Here is a 13,405-nt window from a genome sequence, read left to right on the forward strand (position 1 = left end):
TCTTCGTGGTGTAGCAATTTTAATGGCCAGTAGTGTACATCTTTTAAGAACAATATATTCATTCCTCCACATAATTTCCATCCCTCTCAATAACTTTACGCCATCTTCGAACCAGCGCCTGTATACCCGCACGGTAAAATTCTGGACCAACCTGTTCGTGCCACTGTTTGGCAGCGTGCACAAGGGAGTCATCATCTTCAAACCTTGTTCCACGAAGAGAGAGACTTTCACTTTCCCTAAGAGATGATAGTCACATGGAGGCAGGTCAGGACTGTAAGGCCGGTGTTTCACTGACATGTGGCCATGCGTTGTCGTGCAACAGCAAAACGTCCTGCTTTTGCCGATGTGGTCGAACACGACTCACTCGAGCTTCACGTTTCTTCAGTGTCGTTACATGTGCATCAGAATTTATGGTGGTTCCACTTGGCATGATGTCCACAAGCAAGAGTCCTTCGGAATCGAAAACACCGTAGCCATAACTTTCCCAGCTGAGGGTGTGGTTTTGAATTTTTTTTCCTTGGGTGAATTTGCGTGATGCCACTCCATTGATTGCCTCTTCGTCTCTGGTGAAAACTGATGGAGCCATGTTTCACCATCTGTCACAATTCTTCCTAGAAAATCATCTCCACCATTCTCGTACTGTTCCAAAAGTTCGCTGCATACTGTTTTTCTTGTTTCTTTGTGAGCCACTGTCAACATTCTGGGAACCCACCTGGCACAAACCTTTTTTAACGCCAACACTTTCAGTATTCTGCAAACACTTCCTTCCCCTATCCCAACGTAGCCCGACAATTCGTTCACTGTGATGCGTCGGTCAGCAAATTCGTTAACTCTCTGCACATTGTCTGGAATGTGTGCATTACGAGGCCTGCCGCTGCGAGGACAATCCTCAATATTGCCGTTCCCGCTTTCATCACGTAACCTGCTTGCCCACCGACTATCTGTACTGCTATCTGCAGCAGCATCTCCATACACTTTTTTCAACTCCTTGTGGATGTTTCCCACTGCTCGTTTTGACAGCACAGGAGTTCTATGACAGCGCGTTGCTTCTGACGAACGTCAAGTGTAGCAGCCATCTTGAAGACATGCTGTGACGGCGACACTTACGGGAAAAGGTTGAACTAAGTTTGAAAACAAGCGGGAAGGATGTATGTACACATTGTAAAACTGTCACACATGCAGAATGAAAACTGTGTTTTTACAAAAACAGTGTGCATTTCTTTTGAAGTGACCCTCGTAAATGAATAAAGTTGCAATTCTATGTGATATTTGAAACAAGCACCAGTGTGGGTTAGCGTTGTTCATGTTGTTTGTTTTTACCAGGCGTTGTAAGGTATGCGAGCATAAAGGGCGTGTACAACATCAGATGACCAGTGATCACTGTCAAGTATATAGAGATGCCATGTGCTCGTGTGAGACAGCGTTATCAGCACCTGGCAGAGTTTGAAAGGGGCCTCATCGTGAGTCTCCATTTGATCGGTTGGTCGAATCGTGCAATATCCAGATTTGTGGGGATGTGGATGTGAGAGTGGCCCGATGCTGGACTGCGTGGGAACGTGAAGGTAGGTATATTCGTCGTCAAGATTCTGGTCGACCCTGTATCATAACGACACGGAAGGATCGCCGCATTGCATACCAAGCACACCATAAGCAATTCGTATCTGTCCCTGGCACCCGAGAACAAGTAATGGACTCTCTGTAACATTCCGTGTCATTCCCCTCCACTGGTCGAGGACGAGGCAAACCCAGACTAGGGAATTGCCCTCCTATGCGTCGGATGCCGTTAACATCACAACACAGACGGGAAGCATGGACTGTGATGAATGGTGTCGCACTGTGTTCCAAGCTGTATCGCAGTTCGGTCCCGGAATACCCAGCATGGCCATCATTGGTAACCTGGAGAGAGATCCCATTCTTCTTATATTTTGGAGAGGCACAGGAATGTTACATATGGCGTCATGATGTGGGAAGCCATTGGGTACGAATTCAGGTCATGCTCATGCAGGTAGTGACTCAGGGACCTCTGACGGAATAATGGTACGTCACAGACATCCTGCATCCTCGCATGCTACCTCTTAAGCGAAAGTATCGTGGTGCTATTTATAACACGACAATACTCGTTCACAAATGACACGTGTGTCTATTAGCTGTCTGCTTCGTGTTGAGGTAGTGCTGTGGGCAGCGAGTTCTCCAGAACTGTCCCCATTGCGACATGTGTGGTACCAACTGGGACTGAACTTCAAACCAGGTATAACATCCAGGACCTCAAGGACCGCTTACAACAGTTGTAGGTCATTTTCCCTCAGGTGAGGATACACGTCCTCTGTGACACCGTTGCCAACCGAATGAGGGTGTGCTTCCTGGTCAGTGGGGCTGCGACATCATCTGATAAGTCTGCTCGCACTGCCAAATTCTTTGTAAATTTGACTCCATTCTGTAATCACTGCAATAACATCACGCGGCCTCCCAATCGGTGAAGTTCATTTAATTTTCTCCTTTTCTTGTAGATGCTTCACTTTTTTTTTGTCAGGCTCCGTATTTCGACTAAATGTGACAAGTAAGCATGTAGCAAACTACTTCGTGTCCTCCAAGGAATAATGATGATGGCTATACAAATATTTTTAAAAGCTCCATGGAACTGTTTTTTGTGGAAATTCAGTGTGAATCTCCGAAGGATTATTAGATATGCATCATCATCATCAACACCATCATCGTTGTCAGTTTTATGACATCTGCAGCTAGATAAAGTCTTTCTCGAGAATTATCCATTCACTAAGACCTTCACCTACACGTCATTCCAGGTTGCTTCTGAGTGTTTCCTAACGTCACAGAATCTCTTGCTATTAGATCTCCTTCTAGGCCTCTACTTATATTTAAAAATCCACTGAGAAACTTCCTAGGTGCACCTACAATCCATTCGACTGACTATGTGATGTACCCACTTTACTTTCCTTTTAATTATGGTCATAAACACGTGTTACACTCCAGTCTGTCCCCTGCAAAACAATATCTTTCCACCATTACAATAAAAATAAAAACGTAATACTATTCCCGACATATTACTGAAAATCTTTCAAGCTTACCTTCCGGATTCTATTTACTTTTACTCTGAAAGTAACGGCGTGTTGGCAGGCAGACTATGAGGGAGATCTTGTGGGCGTGTCGTTACCAGGCAGCAATTGGTAAGCCTCCGGTGCCACTCGACTGAACTCTAGATTCAGCAGGTAGCAGCTCCGGGTGTAGGGTATTGTATGAAACTGATAGCAGTTTGGTGTGTGTTGCTCAGGCTGGAGAAGACCTCAGTGGTTAGTGACAATGAGTCTCACTGGCTGTCATTGTACTCAGAAGCAAGGCCATGACCACACGCTGACGTGTAAAGATATGTCTCCCATAAAGTCTCCCATCAGAGTGTCCCAGTACAAGGATCTTTCCCCTATTGTTTCGCAGATTTTTCAAATGTGTGTATTCATACAATTTTTGGCCAACTCTTGATTCTTCTACTAGCAAACAGAACTAGCTGACACTAAACTTCGTATGTTTTCCATAATGTCTTTCCCATTCTAAAAAGGCAAGCATAAGTTTCCTTTAATTTACGTCTATGGTCACAATCTTTTTTATTTAACAGACCACCGGTTTCGGTCTTTAATGACCATCATCATATCTGTTTCATACAAATCACATGATTTGACGATGCTGCTGCTGATTCCGCATTTAACATTTGACTATGCCACTATGGCTGCAGTACATTAGGACTTTGTTTTTATGAAACAGATATGATGATGGTCATTAAAGACCGAAACCGGTAATCTGTTAAATAAAAAAGATTGTGACCATAGACGTAAATTAAAGGAAACTTATTACATATACGGGTCACTGTGGTTTTTCGCGGCGATGTCACAGCTTGTGAAAGGCAAGCATAGTTGTCGAAACAATTCCTTTCTCAAAGCGCGGATCGTTACTTTAGCTTCACCAATACCTGCCAGCTCCATGTCCGGTGGACGTGCCCATTTGTCAGTTCTGCCTCAGAAATGCTCACTCTACTCTGTCAATTATAAGTTCCTATACAAAGACGAACGAAAATTTCGACAACAAAAACGAGTTGCACCATATAAACGAAAGTTAGTAGTGTTATATTGTAACAAATAAGCCCTCGGTCACAAATATTAAGTCAAAATTGACCTGGTTTCGACGCTATTATGAGCGTCGTCTTCAGATAGACTAACTGTACTAAAACATTAGGTATATAGTACATTAATAAAATTAAAGTTTGCACTGACTCGAAAAGATGCAGTACTTACAAGTCAAGTACTGCATCTTCTCGAGTCAATACAAACTTTAATTTTATTAATGTAGTATATACCTAATGTTTTAGTACAGTTAGTCTAATTCTGAAGACAACGCTCATAATAGCGTCGAAACCAGGTCAATTTTGACTTAATATTTGTGACCGAGGGCTTATTTGTTACAATATAATTCTGAGACGGTCACTGACCCTTAGCAGCTATGTTCAAAGTTACATCTACATCTACATCTACATCTATACTCCGCGAGCCACCTTACGGTGTGTGGCGGAGGGTACTTATTGTACCACTATCTGATCCCCCCTTCCCTGTTCCATTCACGAATTGTGCGTGGAAAGAACGACTGCTTGTAAGTCTCCGTATTTGCTCTAATTTCTCGGATCTTTTCGTTGTGATCATTACGCGAGATATATGTGGGCGGTAGTAATATGTTGCCCATCTCTTCCCGGAATGTGCTCTCTCGTAATTTCGATAATAAACCTCTCCGTATTGCGTAACGCCTTTCTTGAAGTGTCCGCCACTGGAGCTTGTTCAGCATCTCCGTAACGCTCTCGCGCTGACTAAATGTCCCCATGACGAATCGCGCTGCTTTTCGCTGGATCATGTCTATCTCTTCTATTAATCCAACCTGGTAAGGGTCCCATACTGATGAGCAATACTCAAGAATCGGACGAACAAGCGTTTTGTAAGCTACTTCTTTCGTCGATGAGTCACATTTTCTTAGAATTCTTCCTATGAATCTCAACCTGGCGCCTGCTTTTCCCACTATTTGTTTTATGTGATCATTCCACTTCAGATCGCTCCGGATAGTAACTCCTAAGTATTTTACGGTCGTTACCGCTTCCAATGATTTACCACCTATGGCATAATCGTACTGGAATGGATTTCTGCCCCTATGTATGCGCATTATATTACATTTATCTACGTTTAGGGAAAGCTGCCAGCTTTCGCACCATGCATTAATCCTCTGCAGGTCCTCCTGGAGTACGTACGAGTCTTCTGATGTTGCTACTTTCTTGTAGACAACCGTGTCATCTGCAAATAGCCTCACGGAGCTACCAATGTTGTCAACTAAGTCATTTATGTATATTGTAAACAATAAAGGTCCTATCACGCTTCCCTGCGGTACTCCCGAAATTACCTCTACATCTGCAGATTTTGAACCGTTAAGAATGACATGTTGTGTTCTTTTTTCTAGGAAATCCTGAATCCAATCACAAACCTGGTCCGATATTCCGTAAGCTCGTATTTTTTTCACTAAACGTAAGTGCGGAACCGTATCAAATGCCTTCCTGAAGTCCAGGAATACGGCATCAATCTGCTCGCCAGTGTCTACGGCACTGTGAATTTCTTGGGCAAATAGGGCGAGCTGAGTTTCACATGATCTCTGTTTGCGGAATCCATGTTGGTTATGATGAAGGAGATTTGTATTATCTAAGAACGTCATAATACGAGAACACAAAACATGTTCCATTATTCTACAACAGATTGACGTAAGCGAAATAGGCCTATAATTATTCGCATCTGATTTATGACCCTTCTTGAAAATGGGAACGACCTGCGCTTTCTTCCAGTCGCTAGGTACTTTACGTTCTTCCAGCGATCTACGATAAATTGCTGATAGAAAGGGGGCAAGTTCTTTAGCATAATCACTGTAGAATCTTAAGGGTATCTCGTCTGGTCCGGATGCTTTTCCGCTACTAAGTGATAGCAGTTGTTTTTCAATTCCGATATCGTTTATTTCAATATTTTCCATTTTGGCGTCCGTGCGACGGCTGAAGTCAGGGACCGTGTTACGATTTTCCGCAGTGAAACAGTTTCGGAACACTGAATTCAGTATTTCTGCCTTTCTTCGGTCGTCCTCTGTTTCGGTGCCATCGTGGTCAACGAGTGACTGAATAGGGGATTTAGATCCGCTTACCGATTTTACATATGACCAAAACTTTTTAGGGTTCTTGTTTAGATTGTTTGCCAATGTTTTATGTTCGAATTCGTTGAATGCTTCTCTCATTGCTCTCTTTACGCTCTTTTTCGCTTCGTTCAGCTTTTCCTTATCAGCTATGATTCGACTACTCTTAAACCTATGATGAAGCTTTCTTTGTTTCCGTAGTACCTTTCGTACATGATTGTTATACCACGGTGGATCTTTCCCCTCGCTTTGGACCTTAGTCGGTACGAACTTATCTAAGGCGTACTGGACGATGTTTCTGAATTTTTTCCATTTTTGTTCCACATCCTCTTCCTCAGAAATGAACGTTTGATGGTGGTCACTCAGATATTCTGCGATTTGTGCCCTATCACTCTTGTTAAGCAAATATATTTTCCTTCCTTTCTTGGCATTTCTTATTACACTTGTAGTCATTGATGCAACCACTGACTTATGATCACTGATACCCTCTTCTACATTCACGGAGTCGAAAAGTTCCGGTCTATTTGTTGCTATGAGGTCTAAAACGTTAGCTTCACGAGTTGGTTCTCTAACTATTTGCTCGAAGTAATTCTCGGACAAGGCAGTCAGGATAATGTCACAAGAGTCTCTGTCCCTGGCTCTAGTTCTGATTGTGTGACTATCCCATTCTATACCTGGTAGATTGAAGTCTCCCCCTATTACAATAGTATGATCACGAAACTTCTTCACGACGTTCTGCAGGTTCTCTCTGAGGCGCTCAACTACTACGGTTGCTGATGCAGGTGGTCTATAGAAGCATCCGACTATCATATTTGACCCACCTTTGATACTTAACTTAACCCAGATTATTTCACATTCGCATTCGCTAATAACTTCACTGGATATTATTGAATTCTTTACTGCTATAAATACTCCTCCACCATTGGCGTTTATCCTATCCTTGCGGTATATATTCCATTCTGTGTCTAGGATTTCGTTACTGTTCACTTCCGGTTTTAACCAACTTTCCGTTCCTAATACTATATGCGCACTATTTCCTTCAATAAGAGATACTAATTCAGGAACCTTGCCCTGGATACTCCTGCAGTTTACCAATATTACGTTAACTTTTCCTGTTTTTGGTCTCCGAGGACGGACATTCTTTATCAACGATGATAATGATAATGCCCTCTCTGGTAAGCCGTCAGGTATTTTATCGTTTCGCCCAAGGGGGGGTCCCTCTAACCTAAAAAACCCCCGTGTGCACGCCACACGTGCTCTGCTACCCTAGTAGCTGCTTCCGGTGTGTAGTGCACGCCTGACCTGTCTAGGGGGGCCCTACAGTTCTCCACCCAATAACGGAGGTCGATGAATTTGCAACCATTATAGTCGCAGAGTCGTCTGAGCCTCTGGTTTAGACCCTCCACACGGCTCCAAACCAGAGGACCGCGATCGACTCTGGGCACTATGCTGCAGATATTAAGCTCAGCTTGCACTCCGCGTGCGATGCTGGTTGTCTTCACCAAATCAGCCAGCCGCCGGAAGGAACCAAGGATGGCCTCAGAACCCAAGCGGCAGGCGTCATTCGTTCCGACATGTGCTACTATCTGCAGCCGGTCACACCCAGTGCGTTCAATAGCTGCCGGAAGGGCCTCCTCCACATTACGGACGAGACCCCCCGGCAAGCACACCGAGTGCACACTGGCATTCTTCCCCGACCTACCCGCTATTTTCCTGAGGGGCTCCATAACCCGCCTAACGTTGGAGCTCCCTATAACTAATAGGCCCGCCCTCTGTGACTGTCGGGACCTTGCCGGAGAGTCGGCCACTGGCCCAACAGGCGAGGCACCCTGTGGTGGCTCGGAAACGATGTCATCACCACTAGGAAGCACCCCGTACCTGTTGGAAAGGGGTAAGGCAGCTGCCACGCGGCCAGATCCCACCTTCGCCTTTCGGCCAGGCACGCGCGAGCCCACCACTGTCCGCCATTCACCCTGGAGTGATGGCTGACCGGTAAGATGCTCACTGCCGGAAGACGCAGCGACATCAGGGGTTCCATGTGATTCTACATGTGTTTCTACATCTGGAAGATGATACCTTTTCAGATTTCGAACCAGTCGCGTTAGAGTGGCTCCAGTAGCATCACGAATTGGATCAAAATCAGGTTTGCTTTAAATACACACTGTAACGGTCGTGATCGCTTGTTACCTTTGAGATTGGACGTGGTGAGTTGGTGTCGATCAAGAGCGCCGTTAAGACGAAAAAAGACGCCATTATGAGGACCTCACTGAGTTTGATGGAGAACGTGTAATAGGGCTGCGAGAGGCTGGATGTTCCTTCCGCGATATTGCAGAAAGACTTGGCAGGAATATAGCCACTGCCCACGGTTGCCAGCAGGGATGGTCACACGAGAATGTACGGACGCAAGAAGACCGGGCTCCGGAAAGTCACGTGGCGCTACCAAGAGGGAAGACCATCGTGTTCAGTGTATGGCTCTGGATCATCGTAATGCATCTGCAGCAGCAATCGGCAGCAGTCGGCACTACAGTGACACAACGAACTGCTATAAATCGGTTGCTACACGGACAGCTCCGAGCCAGATACCCTCAGTGTGCATTCCACTGACCCCAAACCACCGCCTTTGTGACTTCAGTGGTGACAAGCGAGAGCTCAGTGGAGGGCAGAGTGGAGGTCTGTGGTCTGGGACCTGTACAACACAATGCATGCATAGGGTCGAGCACTCGATGTAGTCTGCAGTTGCATACTACACTCCCCAAGCTGGTAATAAAAAATGGCTCAAATGGCGCTGAGCACTATGGGACTTAACATCTGAGGTCATCAGTCCCATAGAACTTAGAATTACTTAAACCTAACTGACCTAATTACATCACACACATTCATGCCGGAGGCAGGAATCGAACCTGCGACCGTAGCGGTCGCGTGGTTCGAGACTGAAGCACCTAGAACCGCTCGGCCACACTGGCCGGCAAGCTGGTAATACAAAGCCCTTTAGCAAAGGGAGGACGTAAACATTATAGTCACATGTCTGGACACTTTATAAAAGTCGCTAAGATGATTGCCGATAACTTTGGGGTCATACCTGGTCGTATGATCCGAAATGTATAAATTTATGTTGTGTACATAGTTCCGCGTAGTCAGCGCATACACAACTTTCCCACTAGAGCGCGCCCCGCTAAGCACAACAGCGCAGGCGCAGCGCTCGTCCGCCTTCACACTACGAGATGGCGCTGCCATAGAGATGGACCAAATTCTGCTTCTGCCGATCGGCGTATTAATATCTAACGCAGCCAATGAGATTGCTGCTAACGTAGAACCTTTTCTCCTCATAGATCACACTCGCCCAGTGATACAGGAACGCGTGAGGTATTATAACGAGTGTACAGACCTCCGATTAGTCAGTCTGCATTTGTTTGCACCAGTCTGTACCAGTCTGCATTTGTCTGCACCAGTCTGTACCAGTCTGCATTAGTCTGTACCAGTCTGTACAAGTTCTACATTTGTCTGTACCAGTCTATAGTCAAGGTTTAGTTTGCGCCAAATAAGATTACCATATTCCTGTACATAGCCATGAAGATAAATGTATATACACTTTTGGCAAGTATCAGAGATATATGTGAGAATAAGATTAACGTTCCAGTACCAAAGGAACTTCAGATTGTCAATCGTAAATAGCATCCAGAACCAAGTTAAGTAATTTTTATGCTTGTTATTATTTTTAATAAATGTGTGTGAAAATTAATCAAGTTCTGTTTAAAGTTGGTTACCATCAATCTGCTACTCTAAGTGTGCAAGTGGCATTTCTATCGTCTGACATAACGGCAGAAGATAAACACGCCACGATAAGACCACGAGACTTATTGCTGACACTCGCCTACTTCGTTAGAGCGACAAGTCAAATAATCTGACGGTGTGTGTACTGAAGGTCTTACAGCACGCACACCACAATTTATTACTACATTTGATGGTCATCCACGTTAAATAGTCCATTTCAGACTTGATAAGGCTGTCCACGATCAATTATTGTTTGCCTGGTTCCCAGTGCTTACATGTCAACTTTTTGTCGTATTACTCTTGCTGCACCAAGTAGACATGTAGTTGCTGTCTCACTTGCCCTAAATTTTTACGCATTTTCTGTTTTTTCCCTAAATTTAAAGATATTTTTCGTAAATTTTCGTAATTTAACCGATTTTATGTCATTGTTCCCAATTTTTTTCGGTATGTTGTAATACCCTACCGCGTCAACCTTCAGCTAAATGACAAGTATCGGTACGTAGATGCCCAATGAAGACTATAATCTATTATTTGTTGCGAAAGGATTCTGTATTAACTCTAAACTTCTGCCCTACAGGCTTCAAAAGTGTGGTGAAATAGTGACACTGTAATTTAATTTTGTGAGCAGATGACATACGTACGTAACGAATGTAAAAGTTATCGTAAGTTCTACTATTTGTTATAAATCCTCACACAAAACGAGTGCATTAGTTGCACTGCAGCACAACACGAACATGTTTAATAACACCACAGTCACTGACAAATTATCACGGAACATGAAACAGTTACAAGTTATTGAGGCTGGCAGAGATTCAAGGCAAGGAACAGATAGGTAGGTTACTACGTTATTAGCACACTGATCCTTTTCGCCGGCCGGTGTGGCCGAGCGGTTCTAGGAGCTTCAGTCTGGAACCGCGCGACCGCTACGGTCGCAGGTTCGAATCCTGCCTCGGTCATGGATGTGTGTGATGCACTTAGGTTGGTTAGGTTTAAGTAGCTCTAAGTTCTAGGGGACTGATGACCTCAAATGTTTAGTGCTCAGAGCCATTTGAACCATTTGAACTGATCCTTTTCCCCTATCTGATAACAACGATCGTTGAAATTTGAGTTCGCAAAATTATGTACGCCAGAAGGGCGTCTTCCTGTTACTGATTAACACTCTGAAGTTTACAGAGTACATTGCGAGCCATACACATCAAAGCCGATTGGATATTTCAACGTTTTTTTAGCAGCGTCGTTTTGTTGTCCGCCAGTGTCGCTGCCAGTGGCCAATGCCTCTGAGGACACCTGAGAATGCCAGAAAGGTACCTAACCGCAAACTTTACTTCGCGCTTCAGTTTCAGCTGAAAAGTGAAATGACTACTTCTAACACCGAATTCTGCGAGCAGAATTTGAAGTCATTCTTTCACTAGCAGCTGACGAAGTATCACCTTAGTTCCTCCTGCCTTCCTTCGTAACATTTGCCTCTTCTTCGTGAGCCAATCTTTGGCTCTCATGAGCTGTCATCCAATGAATTACAAGTGTCTGTTCTCCTGGAGCGTTCTCTCACTTCTGAATAATTTTCCAAAAGTACTACGTCAGACCAGGATGACCACTGAAATTCCAGGATTTTAGCGTCCAGAGGAGTGCAGCTAAAGAAAGGAATGTGTTTTGGGTCTGTCCTGTTGGTTCGTCAAAGGAACGCCTTAGGCTGTTGTTACCTACGCCCCCCCCCCCTCCTCAGATTCCTATCTACTTTATATGTGTATATATATGTATATGAGGGACCAGCTACAGGTATTTTTGGGATGAAAAAGTTGCAGTCTCACACTTATAGAATCCTCATACCTCGCCTGGTGTATTCGGCTGAGAGTATACAGCCGTAATTACCTGCAGCGTTCACAGACCCTTCATAGCATCCACCAGTATATTGATCTCCTAGCGGCAGACCGGCGCCGCCTTCTCTGCATTTCCGACCAAGGCTCATTGTTGTCTGCCTTCCGGGACCTTTACTGTAATTTGCAACGCTCTCATCGCAGCGAAATGCTTGAGGAATGTAGAAGCGGTGATCATCTCATGCGGGATTCAACGATTTCTCTATGGCCGTCTGGACGGTCGTTGTGTTATCTGCTGTTCGCATTGTGTTGACTCGCGAAAGGCGTCCCTTCATCCTGCCCAGTATTCACAACAGCCATTATCGAACGCTTTACTATCTGTCGTCGGCGTCACCTTTTACAACCTGCATTAAGTTAATGGTGACCTTCGGCCCGATTTGATCTGCTGTCTGTCTCTGAAATTGCCAGCCAAGCCAAAGGTGACTCTTAAGTAATGAAATGCCTACAAGTACTTCATGTATTAGCAATCAGTATAGGAAAATCTGTAACAAAAATAAAGGAATATATTATATATCGGTAATGTGAAAGTTTAAGAAACCGTCAGTATCGCTGACTTTCACAACACTACGTTTACATTTGAAATTTTGAGAGACCTGTGTTACAGACTGAAGGAACATTGAATTAACCCTTCCTGTCGGATATACGGAAATAAAACTGGCCATGACTGTTGGAAAGGATACATTGTCAATCTATAAGTCAACGCATAATGTTTACTATCACACTCATACTTTCGGAAACCATCCTCGTTCATACTTGCTGTCCTATGTGCAGAAGGCACCTATGTATGTTGGAAGCCATATATATGTAATTCAGTTTTAGGATGGCGACGCTGCAAGAATTTAAACGATCATAAAAGGAAATCTGTCTAGCTCTCTTCAGTGAAAAACATCAACACTTAATCTGGAAAAGAGTGTATTTAGTTACAATATCATCTGTGCACTGTCCTCTATCAATATGGTGGTACCCTCTTAATGTTGTTTGACAAAGTAACAAAGATTTGACAGAAGGTCCACACATTCACACACTATTTCATCAGTTCTATTCAAACACTTTTACTTGAAATTAAATATGAACAAATGACAAAAGTAATCAATTATACTATAACTATAGATTATAAATAGCAGCACCAAAATATTTTTCTTTATAAAAGTAAACATCACATTTGAGTTCACAAACACACTAGTAGCTTACAAAGAGATCCAAAAAGTAATGTCAAGATTCCCACTTTTACAACAATTCAAAAATATAAACAATTGCACCGGCCGCTGTGGCCCAGCGGTTCTAGGCGCTTCAGTCCGGAACCGCGCTGCTGCTACGGTCGCAGGTTCGAATCCTGCCTCGGGCATGGATGTGTGTGATGTACTTAGGTTAGTTAGGTTTAACTAGCTCTAAGTCTACGGGATGTTAAGTGCCATAGTGCTTGGACCCATTTGAATTTGATAAACAATTACAAAATCCTATAAATAGAAATTTGTAAGTAAACGAATCGTGTAACACTGAGAAACAATTGAATTACATAGTGTTCAAACAAATAAATGACATAGATATAA

Source organism: Schistocerca americana, chromosome 5 (assembly GCF_021461395.2).
Source record: "Schistocerca americana isolate TAMUIC-IGC-003095 chromosome 5, iqSchAmer2.1, whole genome shotgun sequence".
Taxonomy (NCBI): Eukaryota; Metazoa; Arthropoda; class Insecta; order Orthoptera; family Acrididae; genus Schistocerca; species Schistocerca americana.